Source organism: Aethalodelphis obliquidens, unplaced genomic scaffold (genome assembly GCF_003676395.1).
Source record: "Aethalodelphis obliquidens isolate GAN/ISIS:26980383/991018 unplaced genomic scaffold, ASM367639v1 scaffold18, whole genome shotgun sequence".
NCBI lineage: Eukaryota > Metazoa > Chordata > Mammalia > Artiodactyla > Delphinidae > Aethalodelphis > Aethalodelphis obliquidens.
The window spans coordinates 5,987,699-5,996,595 of record NW_020837962.1 but is presented as its reverse complement, the minus strand read 5'-3'; the positions used below and the strand labels follow the sequence as shown (position 1 = coordinate 5,996,595).

Genomic DNA, 8,897 nt, shown 5'->3' with positions numbered 1-8,897 from the left:
CAATATGAAGTGTAGTATTATTTGGAATAGAAGACACAAAGAAATAATATAAAAACCTAGTGATAGGGGACTGATAAACATCTTATCAGTTTCACTAGGTGGAAAATTATGAAGTCTTTATAAAGCATGCTCTTGACTATTTCAAGAAGTGGGGAAATGCTCATAATATAATGGGAAATGTATGCAGCATGATCTTAATTTGGCTAGAACAGTGCCTGGTAGCTAGTTTTCAGTAAATGTGAGCTACTATCATTATTGATGATGTCAGACCCTCAAATTATCATTCATTCATTCATCGCTCAGTTGCACACGTATCAGTGTTCCGGCTCCTTGCCTGGTCCACCCTGTGTGAGCCATTTGGGGAAGGTTGTAGAGCAGTGGCCCCAGGCTCCTTCCCCCTGCGGGGGGTCCCTGGACCATCAGCTGGCTCTGTTTCTGGCTAAGCACTGCCATCTAGAGGCCTCTGGCCCACATGGCAGCTGTCCCTTGCAGCCCCTCCCGCTGACACTGGGCTCCAGCCCCAGGGGTGGAGAGGGCGCGGTCGACCCTGCACCCTGCCCCACGGGAGGTCTGCTTGGTCAATGCTAGAAAGACCCTTAGGTCAAGATCCTTACAAGGATCAAGGAAGCCTTTGGGGCCGTATTTCTTAAAATGTGGCCCTTGAACCTGCATCGGTATCAGCTGGTGGGAGACTTAATAGTAAAGATCCAGGGTACATCCCAATCCCCCTGAATCAGACCTTGCTGGGGGGAGGTGGTGGGCAGGAGTGCTGAATAGCTAGAATTTTAACATGCTCCTTGGGTGATTCTGATGCACATTGAAGTGTGTTTTTGTTTTTAATTTTTATTAGAGTGTAGTTGCTTTACAATGTTGTGGTAGTTTCTACTGTACAGTAGAGTAAACCAGCTATACGCATACATATATCCACTCCTTTTTGGATTTCCTTCCCATTAGGTCACCACAGAGCAGTGAGTAGAGTTTCCCGTGCTATACAGTAGGTTCTTATTAGTTATCTATTTTATACGTAGTATCAATAGTGTATATACGTCAATCTCAATCTCCCACTTTATCCCATCCCCACTTTTCCCCTTGGTATCTGTACGTTTGTTCTCTATGTCTGTGGCACATTGAGGTTTGAGAGCCATCGATAGACCATTGATATTTTATAATTTAATGGGGGTCAGAGCTTGGCATAGAGCCTTTGACCCTGGAAACATACATATAGATAGATATATTTTAGGAGGTTCCTTGACTCCATTTTAAGACTTTTTAAAGGGCAGTTTTAGGTAAGCAAAATTGAGAGGAAGTACAGAGATTCCCATATTATACCCACCCCCCACCAGGTAGCCTTTCCCATTATCAACATCCCCTACAGAGTGGTACATCTTATGAACTTAGACTGACACATCATAATTGTCCAAAGTCTATAGTTTACATTAGGGTTCATCTGGTGGTGTATATTCTATGGATTTGGACATAAGAATATAGTATCATACAGAGTATTTTGCTGCCCCCCAAATCCCCTGTGCTCCACCTATTCATTCCTCCTTCCACCACAACCCCTGGAAAACACTGATCTTTTTACTGTCTCCCTAATTTTGCTTTTTCCAGAACGTCATATAGTTAGAATCATATAGTACATAGCCTTTTCAGACTGGCTCCTTTCACTTAATAATATGAATTTAAGATTTCTCCATGTCTTTTCATGGTTTGGTAGCTCATTTCTTTTTAGTGCTGAATAATATCCTATTGTCCGGATGTACCACAGCTTATGAATAAAGCTACTGTAAACATGCACGTTCAGGTTTTTGTGGGGATCTAAGTGTTTAGCTCCTTTGGGTAAATACCAAGGAGCAAGATTGCTGGATATTGTATGGTAAGAGTATGTTCAGTTTTGTAAGAAACCACCAGACTGTCTTCCAAAGTAGCTGTACCATTTTGCATTCCCACCAACAATGTATGAGAGTTCCTGTTGCTCCACATCCTCACCAGCATTTGATGTTGTCAGTATTTCAGATCTTTAAGTATGAAATGGTATTCACTGTTGTTGTAATTTGCATTTCCCTGATGACATATGATGTGGAGTATTTTTTCATATGCTTATTTGCCATCTGTGTTTCTTCTTTGGTGAGGTGTCTATTAAGGTCTTTGGCCCATTTTTTAAATATAAATTTATTTATTTATTTTTGGCTGCATTTGGTTTTTGTTGCTGCTCGCAGGCTTTCTCTAGATGCGGCAAGCAGGGGCTACTCTTCGTTGTGGTGCGTGGGCTTCTCATTGTGGTGGCTTCTCTTGCTGTGGAGCACGGGCTCTAGGCACGTGAGCTTAAGTAGTTGTGACACATGGGCTCAGTAGTTGTGGCTCACGGGTTTAGTTGCTCCGTGGCATGTGGGATCTTCCCGGACCAGGGATTGAACCCATGTCCCCTGCAGTGGCAGGCAGATCCTTAACCTCTGTGTCACCAGGGAAGTCCTGGCCCATTTTTTAATAAGGTTATTTATTTCCTTATTGTTGAGTTTTAGGAGTTCTCTGTGTATTTTGGGTAACAGACCTTTATCAGATGTGTCATTTGCAAACAGTTTCTCCCAATCTGTGGCTTGTCTTCTAATTCTCTTGGCACTGTCTTTTGCAGAGCAGAAGTTTTTAATTTTAATGAAGTCCAGCTTATCAATTATTTCTTTCATGGATTGTGCCTTTGGTGTTATATTTTAAAAGTTATTACTATGCCCAAGATCACCTATCTAGGTTTTCTCCTGTGTTATCTTCTAGGAGTTTTAAGAGTTTTACATTTTACATTTTAGGTGTATGATCCATTTGGGTTCATTTTTGTGAAGGGTGTAAGATGCTGCAGCCAGAGCCACAGTGAGCCCCGGAGAGAGAGAACGCTGACCTGCTGCTCATAAACCCTCTGGGGCATGAGTGGGGCTGGCTCTTTTACCCACATACCCTGGAGAAGGGGGAAATCCTATTTTTTGTTAGTCTGTTCAGTACTCTCTGTCATGGGGATAGCTGCACTTTAAAAATTTCTGATTGATAAAATAAGCAGTGATTTGAGTGTAACAGAGTAAAATCCTAAATGTACTGTGTTTGTTTAACTTCTCTCTTCTGAGCAACATAGTAGAGTTAGTAACTAATACCTTACCATTGCCAGGTACATGAGAAGAAGTGTCACAAAATAGGATTTTGCAAATCCTAGCTCATCACCTATTAATGCTGTGACCTTGGTCAAGTTACTAACTTCTAAGTTTTCTCATCTGTGAAAGAGGATTCACAAGAATATCCTACCTGTGGCAAAGACTGCTCATTTTCCCCTAAGATCGTTTCTCCCCTGAATTTTAGCCGGGGCTATGCCAAATGAAGACTACATTTCTCAGTTTCCTTTGCAGCTATGTTTAGCCTTGTGACCAAGTTCACCAATAGGGTGTAAGTGATGTGGGGAACTTCTGGGATGCGCTGTTGCCATTCTCCTCCCCTTTCCTCCTTCCCCTGAGCTGGACGGCAGGTGCAATGGCTGGAGATGGAGCAGCCATCTGGAACGTGAAGTCGTTTTAGGAATGGAGAGTGGAGGGCATGCATAGTAGATGGACAAGACAGAAGAAAGTTGTTTCTCTGATACCGTGGAGCTGCCACACCAGCCCTGGACCACTCCCTAACAGATTTTTATGTCACAGAAAAGTAAACTTCTATCTTATTTAGGCCACTGTCATTTTGGGTCTCTGTTACTTGTAACTGAATTTAGGCCTATTAAATGCATGACCTCATAGAGTTCTTGGAAAGATTAAATGAGAGACTATGTACAACTTGCTTATTGCAAGAGCTAGCACATTATCAACACTCAGTAAATGTTAGCTTCTTGTTGTAACTTCTCTAGCATCTAATTATAATAGCTGTCCCTCATCTCCAACGAGAGCTCTAGAGGGGAGTCCTTCCGGAAAGAAACATGATCAAGACTGTGTTGGTTCCAAACAATAAATAGTATCTGGGGATTCCCTGGTGGTCTAGTGGTTAGGACTCTGTGCTTTCACTGCCAAGGGCCTGGGTTCGATCCCTGGTCGGGGAACTAAGACCCCGCAAGCCATGTGGTGCGGCCAAAAACAAAACAAAACAACCAACCAAAAAAACCCCAACAGTATCATCATCATAAACAACGAATTCAGTTAGAAATGATTTCATTTGCACTCTTCTGTTTACTAGTTTTAGCTGACAAAGCTCAGCTTTCCAAGTTTGCATGGTATTTTAATGGCAAGATAAGTCATACATTCTTTAATTTTTAAAATTTTATTATTTATTTATTTATTTTGGGCTGCATTGGGTCTTCGGTGGCTTCTCTTGTTGCGGAGCACAGGCTTTAGGGGTGCGGGCTTCAGTAGTTGTGGCGCATGGGCTTAGTTGCTTCAGGGCATGTGGGATCTTCCCGGATCAGGGCTCGAACCTGTGTCCCCTGCATTGGCAGGCAGCTTACATTCTTTTAAATAGCTGTGTTTACAAACACATAGCTCCATTATTCCACATTTGAAACCCAGCCTTTCAAAACAATTTAGGTGTATTCTTCTCCTTGGCTTTCTCTGTTTTAGAAAACATGTTGGAATGCTTTCCCAGAGTCAATGGCAGCAGTTCAGCTTTGTGCTTTGTAACCTATGGGTGGTCCATTTATCAAATATTCAGTGATATCTACTGTGTCCAATTAACATTTGTTTGACTCAGCTGTTTCTAAGATCCCGTTTAGCTCTCAAGGTCTCAGTATTTTGATTCTGCAAAATACTGTGAGTTTTTAGAATGCAAACCTTGATTCCTAAGGAATCCCAAGGGAAAAAGCACAGGGAGAGTAAAACTGAAGGAAGAAAATTGTAACAAGATTTGTTATCAATGGATGAAAGGAAAGAGAAGATAAAAATCAAGATGGTTACTCTTTAATGTTTACAAAAAACCTTCAAAATCAACAATATTAAATGTAACATTTGGGGGGGTGGATAAAACCTATTACTACTCTACATTGATATAATTTTTAAAAAACCTGAAAGTACTAATATTTTTATTATGGCATAAAGCAGTATTTTATATGTTAACTCAATTTTTAAATGGGTTGTATTTTAACAGCCCATCAATTGTTTGATAGGTAAATTGGAAATTATTTTCTCTGCAGAAAATAGTAAAATAATAACATTTCCCAAGCTAGCCCAACAGGGCCATTTAAACTAAATGGTAGCTGAATTATATACTTATAAATATGGTTCGAGTTCTGGGGTCCAGGAGAAACTTTAGCTTCATTTATTGAGATAACCATGCTTTTCTTAAAATTAAGTTGTGTGGGCTTCCCTGGTGGCGCAGTGGTTGAGAGTCCGCCTGCTGATGCAGGAGACACGGGTTCGTGCCCCGGTCTGGGAAGATCCCCCATGCCACGGAGCGGCTGGGCCCGTGAGGCGTGGCCGCTGAGCCTGTGCGTCTGGAGCCTGTGCTCTGCAACGGGAGAGGCCACAACAGTGAGAGGCCCGCGTACCGCAAAAAAAATAAATAAATAAATAAAAATTAAGTTGCGTGAAGTGAAATTCCTATTCGTCGTCCCTCTTGTTCTTGTATTTTGTCTGATTATTTTTCTTTAGGCCAATCCATATCAAGGTTTTAGCTGCCCTTCCCTGAAGGGTAGGTACCGAATCCTTTTAATGTGCTTGATAAGGCACCCATCCCTATTTATGAACAGTTTTTTGGTTGTTATTAAAGCATCTCCAGTATCTGGGCAAGAATAAATCGAGTAAGTCATGTTCCATAAGTCGCTTGTGATCAGACACCTTGCCTTATGTCTTTTTTTTTTAAGGGATTTAAAATTTTTATTTATTTATTTGTTTGGCTGCGTTGGGTTTTCGTTGCTGCGCGTGGGCTTTCTCTAGTTGTGTCGAGCGGAGGCTACTCTTCATTGTGGTGCGCAGGCTTCTCATTGTGGTGGCTTCTCTTGTTGCAGAGCACAGGCTCTAGGCACATGGGCTGCAGTAGTTGTGGCACGTGGGCTCAGTAGTTGTGGCTTGTGGGCTCTAGAGTGCAGGCTCAGTAGTTGTGGTGCATGGGCTCAGTAGTTGTGGCTTGCAGGCTCTAGAGCGCAGGCTCAGTAGTTGTGGTTCATGGGCTTAGTTGCTCCGAGGCATGTGGGATCTTCCCAGACCAGGGCTCGAACCCGTGTCCCTGCATTGGCAGGCGGATTCTTAACCACTGCACCACCAGGTTAGTCCCTGCCTTGTGTCTTAATGGGAAACCATGAAGAATCAGAAGAGTGAATCTAGAGATAAAAGCCAAGAGAATTTCTGAGAACAGAGTGCAGGAACCATCCAGCCAGGAGTCAAGGATAGAATTGAAGTTCAAATAGAACAAGGACTTTGCCTCAAGAATTTGAGTCAAGTTGACTGTGTTTTTTTTTTTTTTTTTTTTTTGAATAATATTTCTTTCTCATGCTGTAAATTCTATTTTATTTTATTTTTTTTGGCTGTGCCGTGTGGCATGTGGGATCTTAGTTCCCGACCAGGGATCGAACCTGTACCCCCTGCAGTGGAAGCGCCGAGTCCTAACCCCTGGACCGCCAGGGAAGTCCCTGACTGTGTGTGATTTCAGCACGTATGCAGTGACCCCCCTTCTCTTTTTCTTCACTTTCCGCAGAACCCAAAATTTATTGGGGTATCCACTGGATTAGGGCTGCTGTAACACATGACCACAAACTGGCTGGCTGGAAGAAAAGACATTTATTCTCACAGTTCAGGAGGCTGGGAGCCTAAAATCCAGGTGCTGAGGGGGGCTCCCTTTGGGGGAAAAGAGGGAGAAACGGCTCCAGGCCTCGCTCCCAGCTTCTGGTGGCCTGAGGTGTTTCTTGACTTATGGCCGTCTTCTTCTTGTGTCTTTGCATTGTCTTCCCTTTGTTTGTGTCTTTATGTCCAAATTTCCCCTTTTTATAAGGACATAAGTCATATTGGATTAGAGCCCACCCTAATGACCTTATTTGAAATTGATTATCTCGGTTAATCTGATATCTTCAAATATGGTCACCTTCCAAGGTCCTGAGAGAGGACCTTGACATCTTTTGGGGAGGGGGCCCAAGCGTCCACCCTCCTCAGGGAGGTCCCACAGTGTATGGCTGGCCAGCGGGTACTGGCACCCAGCTCTCTCTAATTTTCCACATTCCACACCACATCTCTCTAGAGCTCCATATTTACCCATGTGAAAGGGAGCTGCCAACTGCACGTGAATCTTACGAAATCTCCAGTGTGGGAATCATTGAAGGATCTTTGAAGAATCCAGACGGCCCCCTTTCCAGGTGAGCAGGCCCAGGGCAAGGAACCTGCCCAAGGTCCCGGTCCAGGGACAGAACAGGACTCTGGGGAAAGGCTTTGCCTGGGAGGCCCCATAGCCACAGGTTGTGAAGGAAAACCTTGGGCCACCTGCCTAAGCTGGAACCCGGCTGTGGAACTCGCTAGCTTCGTGACCTTGAGCAGGTCACATGACCTCTCCGAGCCTCAGTTTCCTCACAATCACGAGGATCAGAGGAAGGGCCATATTGGGGACTTCCCTGGCAGTCCAGTGGTTAAGACTTTGCGCTTCCACTGCAAGGGGCGTGGGTTCCATCCCTGGTCAGGGAACTAGGATCCCGCATGCCATGCGGTACAGCCAAAATAAATAAATAAAATAAATAATTATCCTATTAAAAATTTTTTTTTAAAAAAGAAGGGCCATTTACAGGGTGCTCAGCACTGTGCCTGGCGAGCAGCGAGTGTTCATGAAGGGTTAGCCAATTGTTGTCCATCTCAGGGCCATTCCTCCGAGGGTGGCTGTGACCCTTGTCCTGCACCGAGGCTTGGCTTGTAGTCAGAATCCTGACTTCACTTCTTGGATGTGTGATCTTGGGTGACCAACTTCAGGTCCCTGAGCTACAGTTTTCCCATCTTTAAATGGGGTGAATGATATTCCCCATCACAGAGAGTCATTATGAGGCTTAAAGCACATTTATTCATTCAATAAATATATATTGCGGTCTTTTACTGCAGGAGTCTATCTAGAGATAAACATTAAACAAATGAATGAGGGACTTATTTAGCAAGTGGGAAGGATGTAAGTGCTGCAGGGAAAACAAAGCAAAGAATGGGAAGGAGGTAGAAAGGGAAGGAGAGGGGGTGGCAATTTAAAGACCTGAAGGGGAGGAGGGAGTGAGCCATGAGGGCACAGAACATGCAAAGGCCCTGGGGCAGGAGGGTGCCTGGTGGGTTTGAGGGACAGGATGGAGCCAGTGTTGCTGGAGGAGAGCAGGGGAGCAGAGAAAAGAGAGAGGCGGAGGTGAAAGCAGAGAGGGACAGAGGCTGCTGGAAGGATCTTGGACTTACAAAGAGTTCAAGTTTAGCCATTGCAAACATTCCACTCATATTTTTTGGGCTCTGCCTTGTCCCAGGAACTATCTGGTACTGGGGACAGTCCAGACCTCGAAGAGCTCAGCCCTGTACTTGGGGGATGTTGGGGCTTTGCAAAGGGGCCAGATCTGGGGAGTTCTTGGGGTTGTATCTGGGTCTTCTTAGTTTGGGACCAGAAATGGGTGCTCTGAAAGGTTTTGGAAGCAGACAGATACACCCTTTCAACATCTAGAGTCTTATCTATTAGACATGACTTAAAATTTTTTTCCTAGGGGTGATTGAAGCCCACTGTTCGCCTGGGTCTCTTTTTCTCCTATGCCCACCGGTGGCTGAAGTTAGTTCATTTGCCTTCTCCTGCACTTCTGCTGGCAGAACTCTGCCAGCCTTTGGGTTGGATACAGATAATATATTCTGTTGAAGAGCAGGCATTCTTAGTATTATTTAAATCTTTGAAACATTAGTCTGTTGAATATGGAACTTGAATCCGATGGTGCCTTTGGACCAAATTCTTTTCCTCAC

The 8,897-nt window shown here is 43.9% G+C and overlaps 1 long non-coding RNA gene across 1 annotated transcript; it reads left to right on the top strand.

Moving 5' to 3' along the window:
* The first annotated feature begins 6,540 nt into the window (after nucleotides 1-6,540).
* Nucleotides 6,541-7,295, top strand: LOC113626550 (uncharacterized). The gene is made up of 2 exons (XR_003435188.1): nucleotides 6,541-6,765; nucleotides 7,180-7,295. It is a non-coding gene; the product is annotated as an uncharacterized LOC113626550 (long non-coding RNA).
* The last annotated feature ends 1,602 nt before the right edge of the window (nucleotides 7,296-8,897 follow it).